We start from the raw sequence: 13214 nt of genomic DNA, 5'->3' as shown, positions 1-13214 counted from the left end.
GCAAAACTATTTACCAAACTAAGCTTTCAGGGTAAAACGCCAACCAGGGTGGCGTTTTACCCTGGGCAATTTTTTTTTTTTAATTTTTAGTCAAAGGTAAAACGCCATCAAGGGTGGCGTTTTACTGCTGGGCAAATTTTTAAAAAAAAAACATTTACACAAAAACGCTAACACCGTTGGCGTTTTACTTTTAACACAAAAGCGCTAACGTCGTTGGCGTTTTAGAGTCGGGTATTTCTAACAGCATATATCGCTGTTCTTCATTATTCAACCAAACCCCCAAATTGCAAACCCTAACCCCGCGCATACCAACTTCCAATTCTCCATATTTGAAGCAATTTCATCACATTCCGTAGCTTAGTTTTGCATCATAGTCAATAAAAATTAATCCTCCTTCTTTGTTCAACACTGTTACGCCCTACTTTCATCGAAATTGAGGTATGTCTTGAATTTAACTATTTTACTTGTGTATGATGTTTTTTGGGAATTTATGTTTGTAATTTACAATGTATGTACTATAGTGTTGTTCAAGTATGCGAAATATGTATAACTACATAATACATTGTTGTTTAATTATTGAAATTAAGTATAGTTATATGTATGTTGTATAATTTCGTATAATTTATATGAAGCATTTAGTTGTTGAACTACATATATGAAGCATTTAGGGAATTACGAACTACATTGTTGAGTTAAGTACATTTAAATGTATCTTACATTGTTAGATTAAGTAGGTAAGTTAGTATGTTGTTGAACACTGCGTTGTATGTACGCTTTGCTTGGGGATTTATTGGAATCATTGTGGTTTTAGTTGTGCATATGTGTCACCTAATATGTGGTATGATGTTATGTAGAACATGGCTTCACAATTGATTGTTTTGTTATGCCGTTGGGGGGTGAAATTTTGTGTGTCGGACCCAATGTCGAGTATAGAGGAGGAAAAATGGAACCGCTAGCATTGAAACCTTGTATGACTTACAATGATTTGTTGAAGAAAGTTTATACTATAATTGGTTCAAAGCCAACAAGTGTTGAAGTGAACATCAAAATGAGGTTTGAAAGTGTTAGCGGGATTCAAATCTTACCTGTTTTGAATGACGACCATTTGGAGGTTTTGAGGGGTGTCGTTGCAATGAGGTCTCTTCCTACTGATTTGTATGTTAACGACTGCTTGTTAATGCAGATGACGTGGGATCCGTACGTCCCTCACTTAGTCGATGCCATGCCCCAATATCTTCTTGATCACCAGATGGAGTGGCGTGCCATGACAGTGCTCATCTGTTTTGAGTTGGTGGAGGCTCACCTCCCCGACAGAGTCATGCGACAGTTCGGCCTTTGTCAAGCCATCCCTGCCCCGTGTGACACGAGTGTCCAGTTGCACAGGACAGACCAACGAGGAAAGGGGGAGGTTAACTGGGCAGTTCAGCATGCCCCTTACATTGACATGTGGGACCAGCGGCTGCAGCACGTCGCGGATGGTGCGCCTGTCCAAGGCCTGATGGAGTATCACGATCCATACATGGTATGGTACAGGAGCATTACCCGACGCTTCATCAACCCTAACTACACCCCACCCTCAACGCATTACCACCCAGCTTTTGGAGACATCAGTGGATATGTGAGTTTTTTGTCATTTTTTCTTTTCCTCCAATTTATAGTTTCTTTAATTATTAAAATGGCTGATTGTTGACTAATGCAGGCGTTTGATATGCTTGCTATACATGATGCACTAGAAGTCTTGAGCATATCATATCCCACCATACCGCAGTTGGATGACATTCACGCAATGACTGTGAGTAGCTTACAGAGACATGGTCATGGCCATCTTATCCCCCAGGGCCGGGACCAATCACACCGCCGTTCACACCGTGAGGTAGGCAGCAGTAGTAGGGGACAGACTCACACGTCCCCTACAGGGTCCCCCCTGTTTTTTGATGATCAGGAAGATATCGCCATCCACATGTCTGCGCCATACTCATCTCAGGAAGGACCATCTTCCGGCCAACAGACTCCTCCCCAGACCTCTGCCCCAGATCCTTTCACAACGGTATCTCAGTACTACCGTCGTAGAAGACCGCGATTGGATAGACAACACTTACATACAATAGATGAATCGGGATCTTAGAACTTCTTTTGTTAGTTGTAATCAGATTCTATAGTACATTGTATCCAAATAAATATTATCAATTTTACTAACCTTTTTAGTTCATTTTCTGTACATTATCAACTTCACCATACGCATTCATTCTTTTCATTGTATTGGTTGCTGGTGTTGTTGTTGTTGCTGGTGTTGTTAATGTTGCTGATGTTGTTGCAGTTATTGTTGTGGTTCCTGTTGTTAAGGTTGTAGTAGTTGTTGTGATTGTTGTTGATGCTCTTGTTGGGGTTGTCGCTGTTGCTCTTGTTGGGGTTGTCGCTGTTGTTGTTGTTGTAGTTGTTGTGGTTGTTGCTGCTGTTGTTGTTGCAGCTCCTGTGGTTGTTGCTGTTGTTGTTGCAGCTCCTGTGGTTGTTGCTGCTGTTGCTGTGTAGCTGTGTTTGTGTGCAGAGATAAAACGCCAACCATGGTGGCGCTTTAGGGGGGTAAATTATTTTCAAAAAAATCACTCAGGGTAAAACGCCAACGGCGTTAGCGTTTTTGTGTAAATGTGTTTTTTTAAAAAAATTTGCCCAGCAGTAACACGCCACCCTTGATGGCGTTTTATCCTTGACTAAAAATTAAAAAAAAATAAATGCCCAGGGTAAAACGCTATACTGGTTGGCGTTTTACTCTGGAAGCTTAGTTTGGTAAATAGTTTTGCCACGCGTCTTGTTTGGGAAATTGTTTCCCAAAAACGCTTAGTTTGGCAATTTTTCCCAAGCATACAAATATAGAATGGAAGGATTCATAAGGTTATTCTCAGGTTAAACAAAGTAAAACAGCAAAACTAACCGAAAAAGCATGTTGATGATCAATATGATTATACCAAATCCGACCCAAGTTCAGAAGCTTTAAAACAGAGTAAACACACATGGAATCCAAATGATATTCAAATAACCACGGCGGCGCGTCAGTGAAGTTGGCTTATAGCACATGATCACACACCTTTTCACAAGCTATGATTTCAACTTTAACAGTTCAGATATAGAATTGAAAACCAGAACCAACTTTTCCTAACACTATGATCTCAATTTTCAATATGCATACAGAGAAAAACTATTAGATGGGTGCAATGAATCAGAATACTACAACTAGGGGTGTTAACGACCTAAGCCCGCTCATGAACTGCTCGAGACTTGATCGGTATAGGCACGACTTCAGCTCAGGTTCAGTTAAAGATCTTAACGAGCTAAGCCTAAGCTATCCTTCGCTCGGCTCGAAAGGTCATGAGCAAGCTCGAGTTTTTTTTTTTTTTTTTGGTAATAAATTAATTATAAGCATAAACTTTTCATCATTCTTAAGGCTTAGGGACTAAAATTAATCTTCAAAACTTTAGTGTTCTCACTAAGTGTTGGAACTTTCGTTGATGATTTTTGTTGTTTATATAGAACCAAAAATAGAAGAAAGAGAAAAAAGTAGTCCCACATTGAAAGATATGAGCAAGTGATATAATATGAGAGTTATAAAAAGAAACTTTGATTGTCTTAGAAACAATGACTATGAGCACCATTTAACATGGTCTTTGATTTTTTTTTCAAGCATTGAAGTGGTTTTCGCAAGAACTTCTGATAAATTCATAAAAATGAGAGTTTTGGGTTATGAAAAGATGGGTTTAAGAGTTGTATTAATTCTTGCCTTCGTTTGCATTAGAAATTTGGATATAGAAGCACAAACAAACCCTCAAGATGGTAAGTTTTTGTGATTGTGTTTATCTTACAAAATTCTGTAGTTTGTTTGTTACTTATATTATGTTGAATTATTTTCAATCTTCTGGTTTAAATTTCTGTGTATAAAATTATTGTGTTTTGATGTGAATTTATGTAGATAGTTCAGAATCTTTAGTACGTATTTCTGTAACTTGGTTTATAATTACCTTTTTGTCTAAGTATCTCGAGTATAGGAAAGCAATTATGTCTCTTGGCCTATTTCGAGCTTCTAAATATGCATGCTTGTGTTCAATGGTGTTAATAGACCGCTTTTTTATCAGACACAAGATGCCAAGATTGGATGTTAAATTTCTATATAGAAACTTGTATTCATTTCCTCTAGTGTATGCATCAATAGTTTAAACAATAATCTATTACGGATCTTTACTAATGTGATGTTTGGGAACATTCATATATCCATCATACTATTGTTTTATATGTGATTTATGATAGATTAATACTCTAGTGTCTCTATATACATTCTATTGTAAGACACCAATAAGAAGATTTGATTATATTATTCATAGCATCAAGATCATTAGGGTTTAAAATTTATATATTATGAAACTCTAGTTAAATATGCAGCAAAAGTGGGGGGAAAAAGTGGCAGGAGGACTAGTGTCAGTTCTTGAGGCTTAGCCTTAGTTATGCAGGAATGCAGGTTGTGCCAAGTGCCATATAATTTCCTGTGCACACAAAGTTGGCCAACCGCTTGTCTGATGCATTTAGTATTCTAATTTTATGTTATTGATCACTGACACAGAACAAATGGTATGCATCCTGCCAATTTCAAAAAGTATATACTAGCACAAATAATTAATTAGAATGTTATTATTATTTTGGAAGATCACGGAGTTAATAATCCTTATTTGTAGCCTTTTCGGTATTCTTATCCAAACATTATTCAGTAAACTGGAATGTGATTTTAGATCATGTGCTAAATGATGAAAAAATTTATTGCTTGTCAAGTTTTCAATTCAGTATATGTGCATATCATTAACATTGTATGCAACAATACATAGATAGGTACTTATCTAAACATCTCATTTTGTAATATCTAAAATCTTTGAATGTTCGTATAGCTGCTGCTTTGCAGACTCTCACAGGAGACTGGGAAAATTTACCCCCAAATTGGTCTGGTGGAGATCCTTGTGGCAGTCAATGGGACGGAATTAGCTGTACTATACCCGTATTACTTAAATGTAAGTTACAGTCTTTACTTTCCAGACAGAGTCTGCATACCACTTTCAACTGTGAATGACCTTTAACATGGTCTTTTAATGTCTTATAAACAATGACTATGGGCACCATTTGGGCCTTGGTTTAATGGATTAAATACTAAAGTCTAGTTGTATTATGTTAAAAAAAAAAAAAAAAAAAAAAAAAAAAAAATTAAAAATTTACTTTATCTAAATTTTGTTGGGCTTGACAAGCCTTGATCAAACTTTGAGCCGAACCGAACAGAACCAAGCCAAGTCGAGCCTTTAGGAGTATCGAGCTCAAGCCTAGCCTGATTTTTTCAGGCTCAATGAGCTTCAAGCTCCTACCTAAGCTTGGTCTCGGCTTGGCTCATTAACACCCCTAACTACAATCTTCCCATGTGGCCACCTGATTTGTTTCCCTCATTTCCACTACTTACAATTTAGGACACAGAGAAAAAAAGTTCTTTAAAATGGACTTGCTACTTTTGGCAAACAACAATACAGCAAACACGGTTTTAAAACTCAGAGCACTAGAGAATATTACAGGCTATAATTTTCTTTTCAATCTTAAACTCATATGTTGCCAATTATTTAATACAGAATTTTAACTATCTTAACTTCACCATGGAGTAGTGACACATCTATCTCCAAAGCATTACCAATATTATGATATCTTTCCTATACAATGGTTGGCTTATTAGTGTAATATCTTGGTGTAATCTACATAAAACAGCTAATTTCTAGGGTGGATAGAGGTTGAAAAATTGAGAGTATTGATACAAGGTTGGATGGTGTGTTTAAAGTTTCTAAGCAATCATTAATAAGTCACTTCAGTCATAATTATTCATCACAAATCAGCATGAACTTTAAAAAAAGCTATCACTGAAGACTTAGATGGCTACAATAAGCATGGAGCCGTAATGCTACTCAAATGATTGATCACTTGAACAAGATGACAAACCACAAGGTTCTAGGCACACTAACCATCAGATGGAAAAACTTGATTATAAACAAGAAACCAGAGGAGATAGTCACACATATTCATTGTTTAATCGATATAATCAAATCCAAGACCGAAGAAAAGGGGAGAACTATGCTACACAAGTAACATTGATCGTGTTAACAAGAAGGAATGACAAGAAAGGGAGGCAGAAAAACAAAACTCCGTATAAAACAAGCATACAAATATACAATGGAAGGTCATAAGATTGCTGTCAATATCATGTCTCAGGTTAAAGAAAGTAAAATATGAAAACTAACCGGAAAAGCATATTGTGTGGCTTTTCATTTTTTCATGCTCTCTTTAAATCTAACCCAACTTCAAAAGCTACAAAACAGTTCATAAATAGAATTGAAAACCAGAACCATTGAACCAACATTTCCGAACACTATGATTTCAATATTCAATATGCATACAGAGAAAAACTATACAATATATAAAAAAATAAAAATTAAGAGAAAAGAAAGAAAACATACTGACAATTGCAAAAGAGAATTGCCTTAACCATATCTTCAAACAAAGTGGGTGACCTAAAAACCCTACCAAAACCCACCATCTTTGCTTCAGAATGCAATTCATGGAATTCCCTCACTTTCCTCTCTTCTTTCTCTGACAATCTCAGCATTCTCTGCACTTGACACACCACTGCTTCCTTCTCTTCAAGTGAGAGACACGGCACGCCGTAGCAGCGGACGAGGACCGTGTCACGGCACTGCCCGGAGGATATACGGACGAGGACGGAGGCGGCGGCGGCGGCGGAGGGAGAAAGATGGAGGGGTCGGAAGAGGGATTTAGTAAGTGGGTCCCAATGGTTGGGTGCCATGAGGAAGAGGCCATGGCTGCAAAGTGCGGTTTCGAGGTTAAAGGTTGAGAAGGATTCTTGTAGTGGTATGTGTATGTCGTAGTAGATTGATGGGGGTTTTGGGTTGGAATTTGTAGGATTGTTGTTGTTGTTGTGTTCTTGGTCGTTGGGGTTTTTGGGAGTGTTGGACATTTTTGTTGAGTTATTTTGGTTTTGAATGCATAATAGATTACATTAATACAAGAAAGTCTAACATTATCATGGATTCTTTGCCAAAAAAAAAAGGAAGTATCATGGATGATATGGATACAACATACAAGTAACAAAATTGTAATTACATCAACAATTTTCATCAATGTGGAATTAGGCCCGGTTCACTTCACCTTACAAAATAATATTCGGTAAAAATAATTTCAGTTCAGTAATAATAATTTCATTTCGGTAAAAATAAGTTCAGTTCAACAAAAATAATTTCAGTTCGGTAAAAATAATTTCAATTCAGTAAAAATCTGTAAACTTGAAGAATAAATATAATAGAACATCAGTAAAAATAATTTCAGTTGAGCAAAAATAATTTCAGTTCAGTAAAATTAATTTCAAATCAACAAATATAATTTAAGTTCAGCAAAAATAATCTCAGTTCGGTAAAAATAATTTCAGTTCAGCAAAAATAAGGTGAAGTGAACGGGGCCTTAGTACTCATACTTAGTTCATTTTATTACTCTCTATTTCAATAAGAAAAAGATAACTATTTGGAATCTAACATTTATGTACAAAAACTGCTTTAATTAGTTTTGTTTTACTCCCTCCGTCCATAAATATAATTCTCAATTTCATTTTTGGTGGTTCTAAATATATTCTCATTTCATTTTTTTTTATCATTTAGGCTCCGTTTGTTTTGATGGAAAACAACTTTTTGGAAAAATGATTCTCTATGGAAAAATAATTTTCAAGGGAAAACACAATAGTAAAAATAGTTTTCCTTTATTTGTTTTCTTGCAAACAAAAAAAAAAAAAAAACATAAAAAAAAATACACTATATAGTATGGGGAAAATAAGAGTGGAAGGGAGAAGATGGATGAGAGAAAAGGTAGGGGATGTATGGAGAAGAGAGGAAAAAATGGCATACCTTCATTTTAAAAGGAAAACATTTTCTACTCTTAGGAGAACTATTTTCCATCTTTGGAAAAATTGTGTTTCCATCCATTTACAAACCAAACAACGGAAAATGAAATAATTATTTTTTTATTTTCTATTTTCTAGGAAAATGAAATAGAAAATGAAAAATTGTCTATTTACTAAAAAAATGTTTTCCGTAAAAACAAACGGAGCCTTTAATGCTCCTTGAAAATCACTCATTTTGTCTTTTACCCTACAATTTTTCGTCTTTAAAAGGTGAAGTGTCAAAAGTACCCTCTAATTTTTATTATTCTTTGTACATCATTACTCAACTTGTTTACTTTAATATTTCTTCTCATTGAAAAAGGGTTAAAAAAAAAAACATTTTCTCTCTCTTCTCTTTTGTAAATGATTATCAATTTGGTTTTCCCACGTGTTTTTAGTATCTCCTCCTCCCATTTCTTAATTCTCGTGTTATTTTACAAACGAAAAATATATTTAAGGACGACGGAGGGAGTATTTAAATATTCTGAATTTTTTTGGGAAAGCATCAACATAAATTACACATTTCACGTGAAGAATATAAACTTGTGCCATGTCATAAATCCGCACAAGTTATTAAACCAATCATAATGCTCTTGACATTAGTATTAACAAATGAGATTAGAATTTAAAAGTTGTCATATTTTCATTACAATCAAATGAATTTTGTATTCCCTCCAAACTGAATTTACTTCCCTCCAAACTGATTTAATTTTTTTACAAAAGCTAGAAACTTAAGAGCCAAACAAAAGTATATTTATGCCTATTTAAATGACAGGAAGCCAGAGTAATATATATATATATATATATATGTAGAGAGAGAGAATCATTGCCTCCAAAATATAATGCCTTCATATTTTAATTTGAATATTCCATACGAAGATGATGATGATGAATGTATTATTGTTCGAAATCATAGATGAAGATCAGCTTGAGGATGAAATTGAAATTTTCCTAGAAATTCCAAACTTGAATTTGAAATATTAACTGATTAGGGGATTTTTTTCCAGCCACGTGGACCAATTAAATTCTGCCACATGTCATCCACGTGGACCAACCAGAGTCCGCCACGTGTCATCTCGTGAGAGGACCAAGGTGGACCAATCAGGCTACGACACGTGACAGACAGATTGCCAACTAATAAAGTGGCCTTTAACGGCCCAAATACCTAGACAGGCCCAGTCAGTCCTAGGTTTCTGAAAACCTAGTACTGGGCACACATTTCAAGACCCTATAAAAGGGAGATGTTCCCCTTAAGGAACATCATTCAAAAATTATCAAGAACATGTGTACATTAATTGCTGAGCATTAACTCCAGCTTTAATTGCACTACTTGAGAGCTAAGGCTCGGATTTCGAGGTTGTCTCAGACAGTCAGATGATCTCTTCTCTCCTAAGAGGAGCCTGATCCCCTTTACATTCCGCACTTTTTACATCCGAACACGTTCTAGCTTGATCGTCGGAGGCGGAACTCCCACCCCCGGGAGTCTCTGTTGTTTTGCAGGTACAAGCGTCCGGAGGTCAGTCTTGGTGTTGTAACTCTCCCGCTGGACACTCAAAAAACCCCGAAATATTTGGCGCCGTCTGTGGGGAGAGTACTTCTAAGATGGCTTCACAAGAACCTGTATCGCCTCTTAATGAGAAACGGCCTATGGACAACGTCCAGGTCTATACAGACCAGAACACATATGACGACTATGAGGTCGACATGCACACGACCCCTGACGGGTCTCTAAGGACTAGGCGCATCTGTCCCATCGAAAGGAGGGAACGAAATGACGAACAGGCGGGCCCTAGTGAACTAGTCGGCTAGTCAACCCCAGGTGGGCAAAGGTTTCCATCCTTATCACCAGAAACGAGCTCATGACTCTCATGACAAGTTTCAAAGGGGAGATTAAGGACCTGATTGAAAAACGGACGGTTGTTTCCACCAGGGACTAGTCGGCCAAGAAGCCCTCTCATTCTGGGGAATAAGCCGGCCAAAGACTGAGAGGCCACTTCTTACCCTAAACCTAGGGAGGGGCAAAGGCCCTTGTTAAATTTGCCTAAACTCCGTCCCTGAGCAAGGGAAGAGGAAGGCCATCCGGCATGTACAGCCGGATGGTTTAAAGAAAACTTATTCTGATGCCCGGATGTTAATCCAGCAAAAGAAGAACATGCAACTGTCAGAGTCGACTTCGACGTCGAACTTGCAAGACAGCTTTCAGAATACCTCAATGAGGTATTCACAATCAAATCGAAAGAACCAGACAGGCGGCATGTCCGCCCACAATCAAAGGTCTCAAGGACGGGTCTGCCTTTAAGTTCGGCCTTGTCAGAAAGAGGGTTGCTACCCTCCAAGAAGCACTGATAGAGGCTGACGCCTATATACAGGCGACCGAGCTCTGCCACACATCAGTAAACAGACGGACTCAAAGAAGTCCGACAAAAGAGAAAGTCGATCATCACAGCCGGCTAAGAAAGAAGAAAAGAAAAGAAAAGAAGTCTAGGTGGTTGATACCTCTGAACAGCCGTCCAAGAAAAAAAAAGAGAGAATCTGAACCATACACCTCAAAGTATGAGTTCAACAAGGATTTTCACTCCATCCTCATGGAGATCAAAGATCGGGTGACCATTGAGAAGCCGGCTGCTATAAAAGGTTCCGCCAAAAATCAGAACAAAAATAAGTATTGTCATTTTCATGAGGATGTTGACCATGATACCAACGACTGCTATAGTCTCAGGCGGTTGTTGGACCGTTTGGCTGACAAAGGGGTGCTCAATTCCTACATTCTTAGGTCCAAGGTTACCCTTCAAACCAACCCTGGACAGTCGTCCAAGAAAAAGTCTCAACCTGCTAATAGTTCTGATACTAACGAAGAATATATCTATACAATAGTAGGTGGATATGCTGGAGGCGACCCTACCATTCGGGGAACCAAAGATTACATCAGGCGCCTAGATGTCAGCTCAGTTGATGAGGGGCAAGCGTCTAAGGACACTTTCCCTGAAGTTTTCATCTATGAGGGAGATAGGGGCAATGTTAGGAGGTCGCATGATGATCCCATTGTCATTAAATGCAAAGTGGCTAACCAAAAGGTTTGCCAAATCCTCATTGACATCGGCAGTTCCTCTGATCTCATCAGCCACAAGTGCCTGACAAAGCTCAAGTACAAGCCTGAGAGCATGCACAAGGTCTCTCATCCCTAAGTGGGGTTTGGGGGCGGAGTTGTGCATCCGGTAGGTCGAATAGACTTACCCATTCGGCTGGGAGAAAAGGGCGAGGGACGCCACGTAGTGGTCCGGTTCTAAGTTATTGAAGAGCTGACCGCCTATAACATGATTTTGGTTCGTCCCACCCTAAATGAATCCAAAGCTGTTATCATTCCTTCTCTTATGCTTCTCAAGTTTGAAAGGGATGATGGAACAGTCGGCTCCCTAAGGGGAGACCAAAAAACGACTAGGGAGTGATATCTCTCTGACGTCAAACCCACTGTGGTTGCATCCGGCCCCAGTGGAGAAACTATAGACCTTGACAAAGTCAAGGAAGCCATGCCTGCCCCCATAGTAGACGGCAAGAAAAGAAAGGCCGACCAGTTGGTGGCCGTGAAAAAAGAAAAGCAATAGCAATCACTGACCGGAGAACGGCCGAATGAACTTCGTCCCCAGCCGGCTGCAGAGCACGTTGATATTGTTCTGGATAACACTCGTCCAAAACCTACTGTTAAGGTGGGGACAACTGCTTTTGCTAACTTGGGTGCAGACTTGCACAACCTATTGAAAGAGTTCAAAGACATCTTTGCCTTTGAAGTGGACAAGATGACAGGCATCAGCCCGGATCTAGCTGTCCACAAACTTGTTGTGGATCCTAAAAAGAAGCCAATAAGGCAAAAGAAGAGGAACCATGATGAAAAAAGAAGCCAGGCGGCAGCCGCCGAGGTGAAAAGCTTTTAGATGCTGGGTTCATTCGGCAGTGCTACTTCCCTGATTGGGTTGCCAATGTTGTGCTCGTAAAGAAGCCAAATAGTACTTGGCGCATGTGTATAGATTACACAGACTTGAACAAGGCATGTCCGAAGGATAGCTATCCCCTTCCAAAGATTGACAGTCTGGTCTACTCTACAGCCGCCCATGCCTTGATGAGTTTTATGGATGCCTATTCAGGCTTTCATCAGATACCCTTGTGGAAGAAAGATCAAGAGAAGACGGAATTCGTCACTGATCAGGGGTTATTCTGCTATATTGTGATGCCGTTTGGTTTGCAGAATGCGCCTGCTACCTTCCAGCGAATGATTAATAAAGTCTTCATTAATCAAATTGGACGGAATGTGGAGGCGTATATTAATGATATGATAGTCGAATCCAAACTACAAACGGACCATCTTACAGATCTCCGAGAAACATTCGCCACACTCAGGAGGCACCATGGCATGCTCAATCCCAAGAAGTGTGTTTTTGGTGTTGAGTATGGGAAGTTCCTCGGATTTCTGATAGATCAAAGGGGGATAGAGGCCAACCCGGAGAAAATATAGGCGGTCATAGACATGCAGTCGCCTCGCACTGTAAAAGAAGTTCAAAGAAATCAAGAAGAAGACTATGTTTGAATGGGGGGCGGATGCAGAGCCACCCTTCCAATAGTTGAAAGAACACTTGCACTCTTTGCCAAAAGAAGTGTTGTACATGTACCTAGCCGTCTCTGACCATGCGCTCAGTGATGTTCTCCTTGCAGAAAGAGGCGGCACCTAGCTCCCGGTCTATTTCATCAGTCATGTTCTACAAAATGCAGAGCTTAGGTACCCCATGGTTGAAAATTTTGGACTTGCCCTCTTCATGGCAGTAAAAAAGTTAAAGTCTTACTTCTTGGCACATCCGGTGGTGATTTACACAGACCACCCAATCAAGCGACCAATGACAACCATGGAATCATCCGGCCGAATGATCAAATGGGCGATTGAAATTCAAAGCCTTGAAATTTCCTTTGAACCAAGAAAGGCAGTGAAGGGACAGGAGTTTGCCGACTTCATTGTCGAAATGACCAGGTCGGCTGATCCTGAAAACCTTGAACAGGTCTGGAAGGTATATGTGGACGGGAGCTCGACCCTGAACGCTTGTGGTGCAGGCGTCATATGTCAGTCTCCTGAAGGAGACAAGTATGAGTATGCACTATGTTTCAAGTTCCAAGCCTCAAATAACAAGGCAAAAAATGAAGCCCTACTAGCCGGCATCCG

Source organism: Chenopodium quinoa, unplaced genomic scaffold (assembly GCF_001683475.1).
Source record: "Chenopodium quinoa cultivar QQ74 unplaced genomic scaffold, ASM168347v1, whole genome shotgun sequence".
Taxonomy (NCBI): domain Eukaryota; kingdom Viridiplantae; phylum Streptophyta; class Magnoliopsida; order Caryophyllales; family Amaranthaceae; genus Chenopodium; species Chenopodium quinoa.
Note: the sequence above shows the minus strand (reverse complement) of the source record.